This window comes from Pristis pectinata, chromosome 7, assembly GCF_009764475.1.
Source record: "Pristis pectinata isolate sPriPec2 chromosome 7, sPriPec2.1.pri, whole genome shotgun sequence".
Classification (NCBI taxonomy): domain Eukaryota; kingdom Metazoa; phylum Chordata; class Chondrichthyes; order Rhinopristiformes; family Pristidae; genus Pristis; species Pristis pectinata.
In genome coordinates this window covers 42,032,629-42,053,423 of record NC_067411.1, presented here as the reverse complement: position 1 = coordinate 42,053,423, position 20,795 = coordinate 42,032,629, and the positions used below count along the sequence as shown (strand labels likewise).

The 20,795-nt window shown below is 46.5% G+C and overlaps 1 protein-coding gene across 8 annotated transcripts in view; it reads left to right on the top strand.

The window, feature by feature from the left end:
• Nucleotides 1-5,406: 5,406 nt before the first annotated feature.
• The window catches only part of lpar1 (lysophosphatidic acid receptor 1), an 81,923-nt gene continuing 66,534 nt past the window's right edge, over nt 5,407-20,795 (top strand). For 2 of the 8 annotated variants that reach the window (XM_052020283.1, XM_052020284.1), the window contains exon 1: nt 5,409-6,066. The gene's annotated coding sequence lies outside the window, so the exon portion shown is untranslated. Of the gene's footprint in view, nt 6,067-6,792; nt 6,851-7,066; nt 7,229-7,267; nt 7,290-7,749; nt 7,925-8,295; nt 8,317-20,795 lie in introns of those variants that run through there. The other 6 variants (XM_052020292.1, XM_052020289.1, XM_052020288.1 and 3 more) reach the window with 6 other exon arrangements.

The window sequence follows — 20,795 nt, the reverse complement described above, 5'->3', positions numbered from 1 at the left end:
CATTGTGCACTGAGTCAGGGTAGAATCAAAATGAAAAGCCAAGCTCTGGAGCTTATTATCCAAGCAGTTACAACTCCATCTGGAACAGTTCTACTGCAAACACTTAAACCATCCAGTTTCATTCATTATTTTTTATTTCCTTTTTTCTTTGTAGTTGTTCAAAATTACAAATGGCTCTTGTTTTCATGTGAGTTGCAAATTATTTCTGATCTTGATTGACTTTCAGTAACATTTATGTGCGGGAGGAAAAAATAAGGGAATGCAAATTAATTCACAGAACCCAGAAATTATGTGTCATACTTTTCTTTCTCCTCTTTAAGCCTTCAAGGGGCTTTTAATCTGCCTGGCTGAAAAAAGTTTCTGAACTATGAGTGCAGGATATTCACGTAGAGAAGGAGAAGAAAAGAAAGTAAAGGCTGTCATTGCCAGGTTGACGAAATGCCCCCTAGTATTCCAAGCTTTCTCAACGATGAATAAAATATTTGGACACGAAGACAGGCTTTTAAACTATTGACCACATGTACACTCTCTCTCTTTCTCCTGCTCCTTTGTCCTCTCCATTCCCTTCCTCCCAATCTCCCCTTCTCCCTCCCTCCTTCTTCCACTCCCTCTCTCTACACGTTCCTCCCGCTGTCCCCATTCTTACCCGTCCTCCCTCCCTCTTTTTCTCGTCCCTGTTTACTCTCTTCACCCTTGCTCGTCTCCTCTTTCCACATCTTCCCTCTCTCCTGTTTTCTTCTCTTTCCCATAGCATCCACCCCACCTCTCTTGCCCCCTCCCTAGTTACCCTCTTTCCCTACCACTAGCCAATTGCTCTTCCTTCTCCCCTTCTTTCCCAATCCTCCGCTCTCTTTCCCATTCACTGCTCACGCCCACTGCCCATCAATCCTCCCTCCCCATTCCCGCCTCCCAGTCCTCATCCACGACCCTCCCCCAAATCTCCCCCTTTCACTTCCATTTCAGTACCTATTCATCTTCCTCCTCCTCTTCCCTCTCCGTCCCCTTCCTCCCCATCTCCCTCTATCTCCTCCTGCTGTTCCTCCTCCTTTTCCTCCCCATTCCCCTCCTATGCCCACGCCCATCGTCCCTCTTCCCCCGCCCTCCTGCTCCTCCCCATCCCCACTTCCAGCCCCTCCTCACCGTATCTCTCCTCCATCCCACTCCCCTCTCCCCTCCTCCCTGTTCCTCCCTTTTCTCAACTCCCTCTCACTCCCCCTTCTCTTCCCTCCCTTCTTCCTCCTCCCCTCATCCCTTCCCTGGTTCTTCCTCTTTTCTCCACTCCTCCCTCCCATACTTCGCACTCCTCTTCTCCTCCATTCACGTCCCCCCTCCCCCCTCTCCTGGTCTCACTCACACGTCCCCTTCTCCCTCCACACTTTTCTTTACATGGCCATCATTTCCTCCCTTCATCTCCTCTTCTCCTTCCCCTCCCTCTTCCCCTCCCTCTCACCATTCACCTCTCCTTCCTGCACTTCCTCCCCTCCTATCCCTCCTGCTACCCCTCCCCCACTGCCGACCACTCTCTGCTCCCCTCCTGCCGCCTTTTGTCCCCCTTCCTACCCCATCCCCTCTGCCACTGACCCCCCTTCCCTCTCTCCCAACTTCCTCCTCCTTCTCACACCCTCTCCCTTGGGCACTTGCCCCTTCTCTCTCCTGCTTCTCTCTCTCCCTCTTCCTCACTCCTCCCAACCCCTTGACTCTCCCTCTCTGTTCCCCATCTCTTCCTCTTCTCCTCCCACCAATACCACCTTCTTCTCCCACCCTTCCCCTATCCTTCTTCTTTTCCCCCAATCTTCCTCCGTCTTCCCCCACCCTTCCTCCCATTCCTTCCCCCTCCCTCCCAACCCTCCCTATTCCTTCCCTCCTCATTCCCCCTCTCCCCTTCCCTCCTCATTCCCCCTCTCCCCTTCCCTCCATCCTCATCATCCTCACTCCTCCACCTCCTCCTTCCTTCCCTCCCTCCTCCTCCGGATGACCAGAGTCAAGGACAGCTTCTCCCCCCCCCCTGCTATGAAGTTCTGAACCAATCAACCTCTTTCACATCCCCTTCCTGCTGGCGCTACCATGTTCTCAAACCCTTAATTCTACCTCTTCCGTTGTTGACACTTCAGCGTTCCTTTATGCACTGCCTCAGTCTGCACTACCAGACTTTGCACCATTTCCATTCATTTTGTGCTCGCCGCTCTATTTATTGTTTTATTTGTTACCATGTACACTGTGAGCTTCATGTGAGCAAGAAAATTTCATTGTACCCTGGTGTATATGACAATAAATCAATCTGAATTCTTCCTCCCCTCTCTCCCTCCTCCCCCTTCCCTCTCTCCCTCCTCCCCTTCCCTCTCTCCCTCTACCTTCCTTTCCTACCTTCCCCTTCCCTACCCTCCCTCTCTCTTTCTCTCCCGCCCCTCCACATTTCCTGTTTCTCTTCCCCCAATCCCTCCTTTCCTCTGATTTTCCCTCCCTCCCACTTTCCCTCCCCATCGTCTTTCCTCCCTCCCTTCCTCTGATTTTGCCCGCCTCACTCCCTCACTCTGTTCCCTCCGTCCCTCTCTCGTTCCCTCCCTTCCTCTTCCATCTCTCCTCCCTCCTTCACACTCTCCTTCCTTCCCCTCCCTCCTTCATCCCCTCCCTGCTTCCCTTCCATCCCTCCTTCCTTCCCTCTCCCCTCAACTCCCTCCTTCCCATCCCTTCCGCTCTCTCCCCTCTTTCCCAACCACCCTCTCCCCACCACCTCTCCTCCCCATCCTCTCCTTCTACCTCCCTCCCTAATCCCTTCCCCTCTGCCCAACCTCCCTCCCCTCCCTCCATCCTCCTTCCTTCCCCCTCGCCCCTCCTTCACCCACCCCATCCCCTTCCTCCACCTTCCCTCCATTCACCCGTCCCCCTTCCCCTTCTCCATCTACTCCTTCACTCCATCCTCTTCTTCCCTCCCCTCCATCCCTTCCTTCACCTCTCCCCTCCCATCACTCCCCCACCCCTCTCAACCCCCTCTCTCCATCATCCCATCCTTAGCCCCTCCCCAGTCCTTTCCTCCCTTCCCTTTCCCCTCGTCCCCACCCTTCCCCTTCACCCGCCCCCTCTTCCCTCCCTCCATCCTTCCCTTACCCACTCCCCTTCTCCCTCCCCTATCCCCTCACCACTCCTTCCCTTCCCCACTCGTCCTCCCCTTCCCCCCTTCCCCCTCCCTCTCCATCCCTTCACCTCTCCCTCTCACTCCTTCCCCTCCATTTCCCTTCCCCTCCTTCCCTGCAATCCCCCCTCATTTCCTTTCCCCTCCCTCTTCGCTCCTTCCCTTCCCTCCCTCCCCTCCTTTCCACCCTCCCTTCACTCCTTCTTCACTCCCCTTCCTTCCTTCCCTCCCTCCCACCTCCTTCCCCTCATGCCCTCATTCCCCACAACCTCCCCTTCCCTCCCGTTTCCCTCTGTCCCTCCTTCCTCTCCATCCCCCAACTCCTTCCCTCCCTGCCCCTCCCCCTCCCCTCTCCCCCCTCACCATCCTCCCCCTCTGTCCCTCCTTCCCCTACCCATTCCTCACCCATTCCTTCCCCATCCCCACCTTCCCTTCATCCCTTGTCCCTCTTTCCTTCCTCCCGCTTCCCTCCATCCCACGCCCCTCCTTCCTGCCGCTTCACTCCAGCCCTCTATACACCCTCCTCCCCGCCTCTCAAATCTGCTTCCCTCCCTCCCCTCCCTACACTCCCACCTACCTACCCCCAGCCTACCGTCTCTCCTTCCCTCATCCACACTCCCTCCCCGTCTACCTGCCCTCCCTCCTACCCATCCCTAACCTCCCCTCCCCTAACCTCCCTTACGCCAACCCACCTTCCCTCCACCCCACCCATCCCCCTCCTACCCATCCACCCTCCTCCCCTCCCTCCCCTACCCCCCACCAACCCGCCCTCCCCCCTACCCACACCATCCCATACCCCTCCAATACACCCTCCCTCTGACATCCTACCCATTCTTCCTCCCCTCTAACCATCCTCCCTCCCCTTCCCCTCCCTCCCAACAGCCCCAACTCCAGCCACATTCCTTCCCCTTCCCTCCCCCACCCACCCTCTCTCTCCCCTCCTCCCCACCCTCCCTCTTGTACCCACTCCCTTCCCCCACCAACCCATTCTCCTCCCCACTCCTCCCCACCTCCCACCCAACCTACCCTCCCTCCCCCCACTCACCCCACCTATCCTCCCTCCCTCCCAACCTACCCTCTCTACCAACCTAAACTCCATGCCCCTACCCACCACCCCCTCATCTTCCCTCCCTCCCCTCAGCCCACCCACTCTCTCCTCCTATCCACCCTCCCTCCCCAACTACCTTCCCACCCTCCTACCCACCCGCCACCCCAATATTCACCCTTCCCTCCCCTCTCCTACCCCCACATCCTACCCACCCTCCCCTACCTTCCCTCCCTACTCTTCCTCCCCTACCTTCTCTCCTCTCCTACCCCACACTCCCCCTCCCTCCCCTTCCCCTCCCTTACCTCCTAACCCCCTCTCTTTCCTTACCCTCTACCTTCCCCCTCCCCCCACCTTCTGCCTCCCACTCCCTTACCCCCTAACTTCCACATTTCTCCTACCCCCTACCCTTCCCCCTCCCTACCCCCTACCTTTTCCCCTCCCCTTTCCTTTCCCCCCTCCCCTTTCCTAACTTCTCTTCTAACCCCCTCCCCCTGCCTAACCCCCCTACTCTCTCCTTCCCCTACCCTTTCCTTCCCTCTCCCCCACTCCTTCCCTCCCCATCCCCCACTCCTTCCCTCCCCCTCCTCATCACTCCCCCCTTCCCCCTCCCCTCCATCACTCCCCCCTCCCCTCCCCATCACTCCCTTCCCCTCCCCCCTCCCCATCACTCCCTCCCTCCCCTCCCCTCCCCTCCCTCCCCTCCCCTCCCCCCCCTCCCTCCCCTCCCCCCCCTCCCTCCCCTCCCCTCCCCTCCCCCCCCTCCCTCCCCTCCCCTCCCCTCCCCTCCCTCCCCTCCCCCCCCTCCCCTCCCCCCCCTCCCCCCCCCCCTCCCTCCCCCCCTCCCTCCCCCCCTCCCTCCCCCCCTCCCTCCCCTCCCTTCCCCTCCCCTCCCCCCCCTCCCTCCCCTCCCTTCCCCTCCCCTCCCTCCCCCCCCTCCCCATCACTCCCTCCCCTCCCCTCCCCTCCCCCCCTCCCCTCCCCTCCCTCCCCTCCCCCCCCTCCCCTCCCTCCCCTCCCCCCCTCCCCTCCCCTCCCCTCCCCTCCCCTCCCCTCCCCATCACTCCCTCCCCTCCCCTCCCCTCCTCATCACTCCCTCCCCTCCCCATCACTCCCTCCCCTCCCCTCCCCTCCCCATCACTCCCTCCCCTCCCCTCCCCTCCCCATCACTCCCTCCCCTCCCCTCCCCTCCCCAAAGACATTGGCAATCCACTTGAAGATGTCGGTGACGGGATGCTGAGGAAAGGCTGCGCTCGCTGCCTGCCTGTCCTCACCGCAATATGTTTGCAATTAAACTGGAGGCTGCCTGTGGCCGGCGGCTGACGTCAGCTCCAGGGGCTGCGCTGCCGAGGGAGGCGAGTTTCGCGGAGCCGAGCAGTGGGGCAGACGGAGCGCAGTGCGGGCGGGCAGGCGAGCGGAGCGCCGGAAAAAACAAGAGCAGCGGGGCGCAGGGAGGGAGGCGGAAAACTTAGCGTATTGTGAGCGAGAGGAGAGCTGGGGAGTCGAGAGCCGAGTGAAGAGGAAAGCGGAGGGGCAAGGAAAATACAGCGGAAAGAGCCCGAAATCTGAACGGATTTCGAAAGAGAGCTGGAATACGGGGTGCATTTTACTGACTTTAAGCAGACAATAAGGAGACGGTCACCTCTGTGCAGACGCACTTCTCAAAGTTGCAGAAGAACGAACAATACCCTTTTAAAAAAAAAAGTTTATTTTCCTCGGTCTCGGTGTGTGAAGATGATCTTATTCCACGGGTTTGTACTGAGGTTGCAGAATTGCATGCTGGATTGACTTATTCACTTGCAATTATTTTAATCAGAGGCACAAAACTTAGTTGTTGGAAAAAGTTCCTCTCGACCGAACGGAGCGCAAGGCAGCAGGAGACTGACCCAAGGTACCTGCGGAAGCCTGGAGATCTGGTTTTAATATTTATTGCCAAATGTATTGTAGAGTTCGAGATTTTTCCTTTATGGTTTCTTTATTTCACTTGCAACTGGAAAAGTTAGTTTTGTTTCTTGGCTTTTTTCACTTTTAATACCATTGCAGCTGGCAACTTTGTCTAGCTTGTAAAGAAAAGTATGCATTTGAAGCAAAGGATTGGAAATTTTGTTCTGGGCTATCGGACTGGTGCTGGGCTGGATGTGTAGTGGGAAGGGGTGGTTTAACACAGTGCAGTTAGGTGACGCTTACTAAGGCTCAGAAGTGCTCCAGTCCACCTTTATGGTTGGGTTGTGAGGAAATAAAACGCCCCCATTGAATACCTGGATATAAAGTCAAACAGCACTCCGTGGAAGGGTGGCTGGGGACTGCAACTTTTATTCAATCCTTATGGGATTTAACTTTTCTTGTGGGGGTGGGTGGAAGATAAATGTACAGCCCTGCTATCCCGCGTCTGCATTTAATTGGATCGTGGATGATTTACACCCCAACTCCATTCACTGCCTTTCTTCTATAACCCTGTCTGCCGGTTTTCCATCAACACTGGCCCTCTCCCGCCCAACCTAATGTAATCCGAGCAAAACCAACTGTGCCAGATTAACAAGTTTTATACAACGATTTACATCCAGCTTCAGTAGCCCTTAAGTGTGAGGCTGTTGTAGGTTACCGTCCCCCTTTGGAGAAAAGTGCTTCCCAACAAACAGGGGAATAGGACGAGGAGGGAGAGGTTGTAGAGGACGGTGAGTGTCACCTTCTAACTTGGAAACTTCACCTGTAAGTGGGGTGGGAGGCGATGGTATCTTTTCGCTCGATTTGGTTCGGTTTACTTTTCGAATTTGTCTTGATATTTCTCGACCCCTCTCTCCCCCCCCTCCCCCCCGCGTGCGTGCTTTGCGTTGACCGGTTTCTGCACACACAGTTTATTTGAGCATTCTGCAGTCTCGTGAAAGGGGCGATTCAGTCCTTGACCCTTATGGGATGCAGGCAAAATGTTCGGCTGGGCTGCGTCAGGTTGTCAAACCACAGCACTACTTAAGCTGCCCTTTGCTCGCAGCGCTCTGGTTCCGAGGTATTAGAGCGGGGCTGCCATTCGCCAGGCGCGTCAATGCATTGAGAAGGTCTTGTGCCTGGTTTCAATGTTCCTAATGAATGCTTTTAATGGAGTACCGCCGCACAGAGGTCAGGTGGTGAAGTTGTAAATGGAGGTGTGGGAGTGGGTGGCAATGAATGAACGTATTGCATACTTCCTTAAATCGGTGCTGCTCTTTTGAACTGTGCTCTTTTTTTTGTTTGGGAGAGTTGGCATTCTGTCACACGCACGTAGACCTGCGTACTTCTTGACGTTTAAACCCGAGCAAACAAAAAATCTGTAGATTACTTAATGACACGATGCATCTGAATGTCAGGAAAATCATTTCACTGTCCAGCTTTGTGTTGATTTATTCTTGATTAATCGTGCGACAGGGGTGCAGTGCTGGAGATTGCAATGAGCAAAGTGGTCTCACTCGGCACGGGTCTGACATATGTCCACCCAGCGATGATCTCATGCCACTTACGTCTTGGGAGGGTTCTTTGTAAAATGGGTTCATTAAATCATAGAATCTTAGAGATTTTCGGCCCTCTGTGTACCCGCTATTTATGAAGTGTCCAATTAGTTCCACTTCTCTCCCCCACCCGTCCGTTGCCAAGAAAAAAAAGGCTTCTATTTAAATTCCCTTTTCACATTGCTACTGGATCTGCTCCCACCACCTTTTCAGACGGTGTGTTCCAGGAGGACACGGAGCAGTTGAGAGACGCCACAGAATCATGGGAAGGTGAGGTTATCGATCGCAAGATCTTGAGGAAATTGCAGTGAACAGGTTTTAATCTGCTCCCCCCCACCTCCTCCCCCCCACCTCCTCCCCCCATACTGCCACCAACATCCATCTGTGACTCGCGTCAGGTTGTTTGTGCAGCGCCTTTGGAATGCTCTGCTCTGTTAAAGGTGCTACGCAAGTGGGAGTCATTTCTACAGAGATTTGGGATCTGTTAAAGAGGTCAGGAGGAAAGAAGTGAAATTCGTCTCAGACCCAATGAACTGCAATAATCTTGGTGTGTAAGCCCCCAGGAACACCGCTTTCCATGTGTCTTGGTGTGTTCATGCACTGCCCCATGAAGTGTCAGTACACCGTTTTGTGGTCAGTCTGTGATCTCAGATAGTGAACACGTGGGTAACATTTTGTGCATATTATCTTTTCTCAATTGGCACCTATTTAAGTTTTAACTTGCTTAACTCTCACATCTTTCCTTAAATGGTGTAATTAGCTGAAACGTCACTGTGCAAACTAAAATGGCAATGGTGATGACTTTGAAGCTCTTTTAAGAAAGGCAACTTTTCCATTTGCAACTGTATGTTATTGTTATCTAAGCAATCCTTTATGCAGATGTATTAACTATTCTGATCTTATTCTTAAATTGCCTTAGAGAAAGAGACACAGTGAATAGTGCTGTCTTGGAGCTAAACACTGTTTTGTGATCCATATACAAGAGTTTAGGATGTTTAAGATGACATTGTTAGTGGGTTGTATCTGGTGTTGGATTAACGTTGACAGGATGTTGCTAGCTCAATCCCCTTAACTGTGGGTCTTCCATGACTGCATTTATCTGTCCAGATGCAGAGGACATCTCAATGTTCTGGAGTTCAATGGCATGCTCTCTGAGCAGGGTATTGGATGTTGCAGTGAGGAGTCCTGTCCCTGAAATGCAGCTGATAGCCTTTGGTAGGTGGCAAGGTTGGAGGTAGGGCATTCAGCTATGAAACCTTTAACTGATCTCAAGCTTTTAAAGCTTGTAGTTATACATATTAATGTTAAACAGGCCTTGCGCCTGTAGTCCCCATTTTAAATCGGTGTAGTCTGGAGTGGGTGTAATCTGTCACAAGGTTGGAGATATTTTTTTAAAACTCCATCATTCTCCATCCCTTGCCAAGCTGGTCTCCATGTAGAGTTCAGTGATGGAGCAAACTGATACATTTGTATTTTTAGAATCACTGGGTTTAGCAGTGCATGTGTAAAAGTCCCAGACTGCATGTGGTTGGTTCCAATTGTAGCCAAGGGCATAAGGCTGGAGCATAAGACTTTATCTCATTGAAGCAGGTTTGGGTCTGTTATTCCTAGTTACTGGTGCTTCAATTTCTGATCTAAAGCATCAGAATAGTCTTATTTAACATCTTTTGAAGGGTTTCCACAGTTTGGGAATTTGGTGGTGTAGTGATGTGGTCCTGTATCTAAAATGTCACTTCAAGTCTTTAAAATTGGGCTCATAGGGTTGGGTGTAATATTAAGATAGATAGAGGATAAATAGTTAATAAGGTCCAAATTGGGTGGGAAAATAAACTGAAGAGAACAAAAGCCCATGAGGATATGTTGATGGGTTAAATAAATAGAGATAAGTGACAGATGAAGTATTGGGTAGGGAAATTCATTTTGATAAAGAAGAAGCCAAACTAATTATTTTCATATGATGAAAACTTATTGATGTTCAGAGTGATATGGATGTCCTTGAGCATGAAACAAAGTTAACATGCAAGTACAGCTAGTAACTAGCAAGGCAACTAGTAAGTTGGTCTATAATTGCATGGGTCTGAAGTACAACAACAGGAAATCTTGCTATCATTGAATAGGCTTTTGGTGGGATTACACTTGGAATACTGTGTCCAGTTTGGGTTCCCCTCCTGAGGAAGAATAATTACAATAAAGTTGCAAATCCTTGTAATTCCCATCCCAGTGCAATAAGGTTTTATTGCATTGATTGTGTGGATGAGATAGTTGTTCTTTTCAGGAAAGATTTGAATAGAATTGGTCTATAGTCACTGGAGCATAAGACTTTATCTCATTGAAACATACAGGATGCCAGAGGAGAGTTTCCTCTGGTTGGATAGTCCAGAATAACAGCCGCAATCTTGGGAAAAGGGGTTGGCCATTTAGGGTTGTGGTGAGTGGAAATTTCTTTGTGCAAAACATTGTGAATCTTTGGAATTCTCTACTGCAGAGAGCAATGGGTGCAGAGTTATTGAATGAATTCGTAGATGTTCGGAGAGTGAGCGAACCGAGGGACGGGAGTGGGGTGGGGGATATAGACATAAGGTGGGGTGTCAGTCATGATCATATTAAATAAAAGAACAGTCTTGAGGGGCTGTAAAGCTTCCTCCTGCTCTTCCTTGTGTACTTCTATAGATGCCATGTCTTGACAGACTTTGCATTCCAATTTAGCCATTGTGATACTTTTTTCTGGTCCATGTCTCTTAAATGCAATGAAATACACTGTCAAACTAAAGAGGGAAGTGAAATTTTATTTCTTTCAGTACTCAATGGCATCCCAACCCTCTTTGCAGCCACTAATATATTCTGTTTGAGTGTGGTTGTTATTGTCATGCAAAGATTTGAATTCAGCAAGGACTTACAAAAGTTGATGTTTGAGGAATAACTTGTCCAGAATAGCTTCTCACTTTTGAATTGTGCTGTGGGTGTTTTACATTAACCTAGTAAGAGGGCCGGCAGGGGTTGGGTTTAATCTCCCATTTTAAAAGTGTCATCTTTGACAGTGCTGCTCTCCCACAGTGCTGCACTAGATTTATCCACCTTTCTGATGTGTTCAAACATCTGATGTGTGGCTTGAACCCTTGACTTGATGTGGAGGCAGGGGTGTTACCCAATGAACCATGGCTGATGTATGAAGCAGCTGCCACCAAGAGCTTGTTGATGTAGGGAAGGCTGTATTTTGTTATTTAATTTCCTAGTGAGGCACAGTTGAATTTCATAATTACTATTTATTTTTATTGGTCTGTGGGTTTATTCAAGTTGCTGACTGGTTCTGATGTGGCCATTGTTGAGGTGATCATAAAATCCTCTTGGACTTTTCTGAAGTTATTTAGAAGTGATCTTGATTGCTGTCAATTGGTGTAACTGCCAAACAGTTAAATGAGCAAAGTCTGGAAGAACTAAAATAACGTCACAAAGCCACAGCAGCAATTCATCATGACTTCTTCAGCAGCACTTCCCCTACCTGTACTATCACTGTCCAAGTTGTAGACTATCCTGAAAAGAACACACACTATTCATTTGGTGTCACTGGGTTAAATTCACAGAAACTCCTGGTATTGTGGGAGTAATTTCATGGGTTGCAGTATTCAGGAAAGAAGCGTGGCTCACTACCACCTTGAGTTAACAAATGGTAGTGCTTTATTTCATTGAAAATATTTCAGTGAAAAGTCTGTTGCATACACATTGCCATCTTTGAATTAAATGTGAGACTTAAATTGAGCATTAAATAATTTGTTCTCCTGGACCATTGTGTGAACATAGAGCATAATAAGAAATAGGAGCAGGAGATAGACATTTCGCCCCTTAAGTTTGCTCCACTATTCAACAAGATCATTGGCACTGAGGGAGAAGATCAGCATTTTCCTACACTATCCAAAATCCTTGATTATTGTGATATCTGTTTTCAATCCAATCAATGATTGAACCTCGGCCACCCTTGGGCAGTGAATTCCAAAGGTTCATCATACTTTGAAGAAATTTCAGTCCTAATTGGCCTATCGTATCTTTTAGACTGTGGCCTCTTTCTAGACTTCTGTATCTTCCCTGTATCTATCCTGTCAAGCCTTCTAAGCCTTTTTTGCATTACAATGTCACCTCTCATTCTTTTAAACTATAAAGAACAGAAGGCTAGACTACTCGATCATTACTCGTATGTCAACCTGCCATTTCAGGAAGCAGTCTGGTGAATCTTTGCTCCACTTCCTCTAGCAAGTATAGGTAATGAGACCAAAATTATATATGATACTCATGAGGATCCTATATGATCATAGTAAGACATCTTTACTCTTGTAGTAAAAGGCCAACAGATCACATGCCTTCCTAATTACTTGCTGCACCTGCATATTAGCTTTGGGGACTTGTGTACGAGATTACCTGGGTCCCTATTGAATATCAACATTACCTGCTGGAGGAGGTGGTGTGTGCAATAACCTTCTCCACACCTCCTTTGTACATCACACCTCATTTCACTGGATCCTGCCACTTATACTCCTGGAGCTTGGTCGGCAACACCAGGTGATGGATGGTTCTTTCTGATTCCAGACCACCAGCTTTTGAGCAAACCACTGGACCCCGCCTCACTCTGTAAGCCTTCCGCTAGCAGCAACTGATGACTGTCTCAGTATGAATCTTTGAAGATAGCTAATGGAGTCCTGTATTAATGAGCTGTTTGGGACAGATACCAATGCATCTCTCCATACTTTCTATGCAAAGTGGCTGTCCAGTAGTTGGTGGGTGACATTCCTGTCCCCATTGCAGTGTCAAGGGCATTTCCCTCCAACAGAATCACATCCTGAGAATCCCAGTTTGGTTTCCTTAAACTGAATGAATGATAGGAATGAATGTAACATTTGGGTGTAAGTAAATCTATAACATCCTTGTGTGCTGGCTGGAACAGTGTTTATGATGATGAAGCACATGTTTATTCAATTACCGGTGTCTTGAAAGCTGGCTAAGTATTATAAGCTTGTGTGATAGATACAGTTCTGATGAAAAATATTAATGCAAGTCTGTGGGTTGGGGAATGGTAGGCTTCTGGACATAAACAGCAAGCTGCAATTTTCACCATTGACACAGTTATTTTTTTGGGAAAATGGCAGCTGTAATTTTCATTAATAATCATTACTTTGTATTGTGACTCTATGAACGGTCTCATATATAGCTGGACTGTAATTTATCCTGAGTGTTTAGTCATTACTCTAATGCTACTGGTAACACTTTAATGCATGATCCATTCCCATTATTTGCTGGAGAATCCATCCCAATGGTCTGCTTGGGAATGAATATCTTTCATCATTTTGATGATAAAAGGGGTTGAAATAACACAGTTACTTCAGCCTTGCATTTCTCTAGTATCTTTTAGAAGCTCAGGATCTCCCAAAGTGTTACAGTCAAAGCAGGGCTTCTTGAAGTGTAGGAAATACAGCAGTGTAGGAGCAGCAAGCTCCCAGAAAACACCTGTGAAAATAATGATCATGTGGAATTTCACAAGGATTGTTAGTTAAGGAATAAGTATTGGCCAGGACACCAGGATAATTCCTCCTTAAGGTAAATGACCTGTGATTGCTTACATCTACCACCCAGGGTATTTGCTTCTATGTCTTATCCCAAAGACAGCACCTCCAATAGCAAAACATTCCCCCAGCATTGTATTGGAGGTCTGGTTGGTTTTGAACCCACCTCTTTCTCGCTGGGAAATAAGACCCACTGAACAATGGCTGATCTAGTTATGACTTGCTGTTGATGCTCAACTGGACAAGGTGTGATGAGCTTAACAAGTACCTGGAGTGGGGTAATTGCTTTCCCCTACACAGTATTTTCTTACCTCCTTTGACCTTTCCCAACCTGATTGCCCCTCATAATGGCCTGTTACCTGAAGCGCACAGATTCTGTTTCTGTAGATCCACTACCCTAATAGACAGTCATTGTCCGCTGTTTTAGTGAGTGTGGAAAGGCTAGTCACTGCAGAGACCGTCAGTGAAAAACAAGTGCCCTTCTGTTGCCAATGTGTGTACAATAATGATGGGAATCGCAGAGCAGGAATTCTGGCCATTTTCACTGATTCCCACATTTCATGAATAAGGATCTGTTGAAAGATTTTTTTTGAGGCTTTATTTTTAGTGTTAAAGTAAACATGAGGACAAAAAAAGTCAATGTGAGGGGGCTGTGGGTAGGGAATTGACAGCAAAAGTGCTGGCTAAGTTCAAAAGAAAAATATCCAATGGAGATTACAGCGAGAATATGTACTAAGAAGTTGGCAGCCCCTGGAACTGAGCCAACTGCTCCAAACTAGGTGTCTTTATTGACCCTAATTCCTACAGGGCTGTGTGTAACTTTGCCCCACTCCAACTCTGCCTCAGCTGCTGCTGGATGTGACCGTTCCAGTGTATCTCAGCCTGGCCTTCCATGCCCGCAATAACATAAAGTCATCTGAAGTTCTACAGTCCTGGTCCCAATTCACACCAAATCCCCTCGCCCACCTCCCTTGTGCTTGTTGATCTAAAATGATTCGGCTTAAGCAACACCTCTCTCATAATTCCAATGCTTGCTTGCAATTCCCTCTTTAGACTTGCCTTTCCCTGCGTCTGAATTCCCCTCTGGCCCTTTAACTGGCTTCCTCCAAATTTAGCTTCATCTTTCCCTAATTTAATCATTCCCCATTACCACACGTGAATTGCCAAGGGATAGAAGGCCGTGGACCCAATGTGGGGTAAATGGGATTAGTGTAGGTAGGTAGAAGGGGGTAGCATAGACATGGTGGGCTGAAGTGCCTGTTTCTGTCCTGTACAACTCTGACTCTACCAATGGCAGTCATACCATCATCTGCCAAGGTTTTAAGACCTGGAAATCCTTTTATTAAATGTATTTCCCTTCTCCCCCTTTACTCCTTAATTAATGTATTTTCAATGCATATGATCAATTGTCTTGGTATCTTTACTGCATCAATTTTTGTGAATTGGCCTGGAAAGTTTAACTGCATTTTAAATGCTATATCAATGGATACTTTCATTGAGAGTTATGTGAATATGGGAATTTCTACTACAAGGAGTTGGTTGAGGTGAATAGTTTAATGTATTTAAAACACAGTCGGATGAGCATGCAAGATAAGTAGCAAAAGAATGATATACTGATGGAGTTAGATAGGAAGGACTGGAAGAGGCTTGAATGGAGCATAAACATTGGTATGGGTCTGGGGCTGGGTGGTTTGATTTTTGTGCTGTCTGTTCAATGTAATTCCACAAAATCATGGCAACCAAAATCTGATCTAATGCACAAAATGTGGTACAGAAGAGATGGTAAGTTCCTCTTCCCTGGGCAAAGGGCTATGTGTCTTCACCTTATCTATGCTCCTCATAATCTTATACACCTCTATAAGGTCATCTCTCAATCTCCAACGCTCCAAGGAATAAAGTCCTATAACTCAGGCCCTTGAGTCCTGGCAGCATCCTTGTAAATCTTCTCTGCACTCTTTCCAATTCAATGATGTCTTTCTTATAACAGGGTGATCAGAACTGCTACTGGCTGCACCATGTGGTTTTCAAATTACTGTTCAATCACTATTATTGGAGCAGTCTTCAAATTTTAATCAGATTTTTATATAAATTTATGTGAGAAAATTTACATTTATTGTTGCAGCTTAATCTGTTTAGCTGCCATTCTATTGATGGGATAATAATTGTTGACTACCTCAGAGCTGTAATGGCAACTTTGCTTTTGGCAAGCAATGTGTTTGATGTGTGACTTGTGTTAGTCTTTGAGCACACTTATCAAGGGACTATCAGTGTGTTTATTTTAACAGGAAACTGCTGACCTTTTTTCAGAGTTAATGGTGGTCTGTCATTCAGTTAACACAGTGTAAGGAGCACTCTTAGAATAAGGTGGAGAATCCTGTTTTAACCAATTCAGGTATGCAAGAATATGTCTGGGAATTCTGGGTATTTTCTCCAAGTTTTGGGGGTAAAACCATTTGATTTTTACATGGGCAAAAGAAAAATGCAGGAATTATTCAAAGCAATTGGTTGCAAAACTATTTTGTTGTTGTTGACAGTCTTGATTCATGAAAAGATTGGCAGAAACTCCCTCAAGCCTATACACTGGGTGAAGCATTAAAATGAGACCGGCTCACAAAGACTGATTTGGTTACAGGTTTTAAAACTGGTTCGACAGTGTAGTCAACTGATGTAGTTAACTGTTGCAGTTTGAAGTTTTAAGCTACATAAACTCCAGTGAATAAAGCACAGAGAAATCTTGCCTCTGGTATGGATGTAAAAATAAGGTAAGCATACTTGTGTTTAAATTGGTCCAGGTATGATTGTACATGAAAGGGAATCTCCATCTTTGATGTTGTTCCTATTACCTGTTTTGTCTCCTCTTCTAGTTAAAAACCTTGAGCTATTGTCTGAACTTCAACCCTGCTTGCATGTTTTGTTAATAGTTATTTGGATCTTATCCCAAGCAAGTCATCAGTAATCTGAAAACCATGTGGTGCGGCCAGTAGCAGGCACTTCGTTCAATAGGTTTACTTTTCTTGCAGCCAGTATAGGGTTCAGTAAAACCACTTCCTGTCACTAGTCTAAAATAGTTGGGACTAGGCATTTATTAAGCAGTTAGTAGATACTGTCTAAATAAAATGTGCGAAATGGAATGGGTATCTGTGAAGATGTAATTAAGAATACGATGTTTAGTGCTTCTGATGGAGCACAGTTGTAAAATTTTGTTTCCAGGACAATGGGCTTTTTGACGAGCTTTGGTACACTTACCAAACAGGGGACACAATACATCAATCTTTGCAATGACCTTCATGACCCTCATTAATTGTTGAGTCAACAAATGGTAGTATTTTCCTATGCTTATGTTGGAGTTGGGCTCGGTTGAGCTCAAATGTTCTGTTTACCAAGCCAGTGCCCCACCACTGTGTTTTAATTCATGAGTCATGGGTTATCTATCTTCATTCATTAGCAAGGAAGGCTACTCTAATTTTCATTCTGCTGTTAGAGTTCTTAGATTTTAAAGGTCAGAATCTAAGCAAAGGCACAATGAGGTTGTTTCCCAGTCAAACGCTTTATATTTGCTCTTTTGAAATCTCCTCCCAGATATGACTATTCCAGTGTGCTACTGGCCAGTACCCAACTGATACAAAGTTCTGTTGCTAGTATCTTAACTGTCATGTCCCATAACCATTTCACTCTTTTTAAAAACAGGACACTTTATTTATAAGACTGGAGCATTACAAAAAGTTTGCTTCTCCTACATTGTCAGAACTGATTAAGGTCCAACATTCTGTGGAATTCTTTCTCTGCATCAGGTGACAGTCCTGCTCCATATATAATTTAGTTGGGTTTAACCCAGCTACTGTGGTGGTAGCTGATGTTCAAATGGTGGTTCAGCACAAGCAGGGTCCCTACAATGACTCCTAGTGGACTAATGCATTGAATTTAAATTGAAAATGTCTCCAAAGTTATGCTCCTCCCCATTCCTGTGCCCTTCACCTGCTCTCTCAGATCACTTCAATTCTGGCTTCTTGCAACTTCATGATTTTCATTGATCAACCATTAGTGTGTGTTCTTTCATCTAGCCAGGTCCTGAATCTTGGTGATACTCTGCCCTTTAACTTGCTCTTTAAAACCTACTTCTTTGAAAAAGCATTAGCTCATTTGAACTGATCTCTTTTGTGGGTCATCCTGATAGATGCTCTGTGAGGCATTGTAGATCTTGCATTCAGAATAACAATTTTTATTTATGAGTTGATTATAATGGAACAATAATCGAATCTGTAATATTTCTCAATGGCTTACGCAGGCCATTGGAAAAGAGTTATAGCAGTTGATGAATATATAGAACAGAATTTTGAATTAAGAAGAAAGATTTGTATTTATAAAGTGGTCCTCATGATCTTGAATCATCTGAAACCTCTATATTTCTCATATTCTTTCATGACAGAAGGAGGCCATTTGGCCCATTGACTTTGTGCTGATTCTTGGAGCATCCCTGTCAATCCCATTCCTCCACTTATTTCTGTGCAACTTATTTTCCCTCGTAGGCTCATCAATTGGCCCCTGATTTTCCTGCCACTGAGACTTTTGAGGGCCAATTTACAGTGGCCAATTAACTTGCCAACTTGTCTGCCTTTGGGATAAGGGAGGAAACAGGACCGCCCAGCGAAAACCCACAAGGTTACAGAGGTGTAGAATCCAAACAGAGCAGCAAGGTCAGGATTGAACTCAAGTCACCAGAGCTACGCAAAAGCAGCACTTCTTGCCAGGTTACTATTGCTAACATCAAACGGAAGTTCATTTGAAGCATGCACGTGGCAAGCTTTCTGTTAAAGACTGGATAATCCATTTCTGTGATGTTGATTAAGGGTTAAATATTGGCCATGATAAATATCTCTGGAGCTACCTCGGTGAAGGTAGACATCAATGATGAAATTCGCCACTGCTTCAATGTACCAGCATATCCTTTGGTCAATTGAAGCAAAGGGCATTTGAAGATCAAGACTTCAGACAAGGCATAAAGCTCCTGGGCTGCAGTAATTGCTGCCGTGCCCCCGCCCCCCACCCTGCCCCATGTGCTTCAGTGTCCTGGACTACCTAGAGTAGGCATTGCGTGGCACTCTGTAAAGATGTTTTTGCTCAGCATTAATGACAAAGATGTTGGGAAATGGGGGAAAACCCTACACTGTTTGGAATTGGAGCTAGCACAAAGGAAGATGGTTGTGGTGGTTGGAGGTCAATCACCTCAGCCACAGGAAATCTCTGCAGATGTTTCTTAGGGTAGTGTCCTAGGCTCAACCATCTTCAGCTGCTTCATCAATGACCTTCCGTGAAGCTCACATCCTTCAAGTGAATTTAAAAAAAGGTTTAAAACATTTTCCAGGTTATTTTTTATCTAGATTTTCAATGGGGATATGATTTCAAAAGAAGATAAATATTGTTACCTTTTCTATTCAATAAAAATGCAATCCAAGGTGGTTAGTGAGCACAAATCTACCTCGGCAATTTATATTCATGGAAAATTCATTCATGGAAAATTAGCTCGTACTATCTTCCAGCTGAAATTGGGGAATGTGGGTAGGGAATGGGTTACCGTTAAGCTGTCGGACAATCCAGAGGCCTGGGCTATTGACTAAGGGACAAGTTCAAAACCAACCACAGTAGCTAATTCAACTAATCAAATCTGGACTTAAAAAGTGTATCAATAATGGTGAAATTATAAAATCTTGAAGTTATTGGATTGCCATAGAAGTTCAGCTGGTCTCTTGAAACAATGCAGCAAATTGTTCAGTTGAAGGAGCAATTCAGGATGGAGGTGGATACTCCAGGGGACCGGAATGTTTTTGAACCTCCATGTATGCATTGATTCTGTTGGTTTGTAGCTTAAACCCACCTGTATAGTCCGATGAAGCACCCTGAAGTCCATGTTGAAGTGAGAACAATTGCTTGCTCCTTAATTGGATCTGAGCTAAGTTTTGTCTGTCTTCCTATAGTAAATAGGGGAGAAGTGGAAACCAGCAGGTCTTAAGGTCTAATATTAAAAGGGGAATCTGTACAGGAGCTTGTCCACATCCCATGAAGGAACAAACAAAATTGCAAGGGGAGCCAAGTTCTGTGGGTCCTTGATGAGTCACATTTGACCAAAGTTAAACTAACTGGCCCATAATTATTTGGTTTATTCCTTTTTTTAAACAATGCTACAATGTTAGCAGGCCTCCAGTTCTCTGGCACCACTCCTGTGGCAGGGAAAGATTTAAAAATAGTGGTCAGAGCGTCTGCATTTTCTTCTAGTTTTCTTAACATCTGAGAAGCAGCTTCTTGGTTTATGCAATGCCTTGCCATTAGTCCTTTGACAAATATCCAAGAAACACATGCTGTTTTTCCTTCCGCTTTCCCTCCCCCGTGCTTTTCCCTGCGATGGTATCAGGAAGGAATTTTTTAGCCCACATCAGAACAGCCATAATTGAAGTTGTTGGGTTGAACTGGGATTTGAACTCTGGACCAAATGGGGAAAATTGGGAATGAACTTGAGCTTCTATAGAAATTCAGTGATGCTAGTACATTGCTGTACTGCCAATACACAATCTGTGGCACCTGAGGGAGTGGAGGAAGCAGGGACTCACAACATTTAGGAAATACCCAGGCAAGCAGTTAATTCATCGAAGCCAAGTGCTGGATAATGGGATTAGTATAGATGATGCTAAAAACAAACTGCTGGAGGGACTCAGCGGGTCAGGCAGCATCCACGGAGGGAAATGGACAGTTGATGTTTTGGGTTGAGATCCTTCATCTGGACTTTTCCCATGTTATTGCTGATGACTTTGTATCCATGAAGTCCTTTGTGCTGAAGTCACCACAGTGTCCCTAAACCCTGGATGGGAACTTAACAAAAATAAAAACTGCATCAAGCAAAACAAAATTACTGTATTCACCTCTTTCTGCCTGTCTGTTTAAGCTCACTTGCCGGTTTCCTAAAGTAACATTTGCCCTTGATCCACGAAAGACTGGTGTTCAGAGTTTTGATGTTGGGAAGGCAAAAGGGAAAATGTAGGGATTATTGCTGAACACTGGCTGATTTTAAGATGTCATTTTAATAGAGAGGTCTGGCTGGAAGGAAATGTATTTTGTGCAGACCTGCATTTCAGCCATCGATACAGGAACAACAAAATTGAGGAAAGGGCAAAAATATGGTTGAAATTACCAGGCAGTAACCTGATACCGCTGTGGGAATTAATTCTGGGGCACAGGTTGAGAACTTGCAGCATACTGACTGACTTAATAATAGCCCCGGAGGCAAAGTAATTCCAACAGACCCGAGATGGTGGACTTGAGGCTAGTTTGAAGGAACCTTTGATGTATGTTAACAGACACTTTATTGCTCTCTCTCAGGCATGAGGCTCCTGCTGGATTTTTTTAAACCACAGCAGCATTGCTGTTTCTTTTAAAGTGCCAGTCCATTCCTTAAGCAGGAAATATGTAGCCTTGCATTGGTGGGGCTAATGTCAGTGAAAACACCTTATACAGGGGTACAACAATGTAGTACTGGATTGCATCTGTGGCTCCTACTTTCCTGCCAGTTTGAGTTTTTACTAGCCTTGGGTGGTGTCCATGTA